The sequence below is a fragment of the Etheostoma spectabile genome, chromosome 14 (genome assembly GCF_008692095.1).
Source record: "Etheostoma spectabile isolate EspeVRDwgs_2016 chromosome 14, UIUC_Espe_1.0, whole genome shotgun sequence".
In the NCBI taxonomy this organism is placed as follows: Eukaryota; Metazoa; Chordata; class Actinopteri; order Perciformes; family Percidae; genus Etheostoma; species Etheostoma spectabile.
Genome location: NC_045746.1, coordinates 7,411,355 through 7,412,103, shown reverse-complemented (window position 1 = coordinate 7,412,103; position 749 = coordinate 7,411,355).

Here is a 749-nt window from a genome sequence, read left to right as displayed (position 1 = left end):
ATATGTCTGTAAATAGTATGAGCCAAAGAAGAACTAAACCACAGAATTAAGAAATAGAAAGTGTCAAACTAACCGTAACGTTACCTGAACTCGGAGCAGCCTACAGATCTGTCATGCGTCTCGTTCCGACTGTATTAAGTTAAGCTTTGCTGACTGAACAGAGAGTGAAGATGGGCAGAGGGAGGGAACTGTTGCTCTTCTCACAAATGTTACCAGCTGAAACTCTATTCTTCCTTAACCCCCTCCTCCTTCCGTCAGACAACGTGGAACTGACTGGTAGGATGATCCAGAGGAGCCTGCATCAGGCACCTACCGAGGCATCAGGCAGCTAAACGATACTATCCGGCTAAGTCTTCACATGACTAGCTACACCGTAGAAAGGCAATGAGGCCTCTTACATAGCTAACACTACATACCATTAATTTTCAGGTGATGCAAGTGCCCACATAGCAAACAGCAGGTCGAGCACGAGCGGTGCAGCGGTCTTGTCTGTTGAGATGAAACCGAACTGTTAGCTACCTTTCTTTAACTGTCTATGACTGTTACGCTATAGCTACATTCTTCTTTGAAGCTAGCTGCCACCACACTATCGGCTATACATTAGCTAAATTAAAAGAGAGCACAGTGGACGTTAAATTGAGCAGGGGCATAGTGTTTATCCTCTCTACATTGATTTCTGAGCATGACGGTATGACAGTGTCTTAGTAGCAAAATAAACTGTTAGCTATGCTGTTAGCTACCTAGCTGGC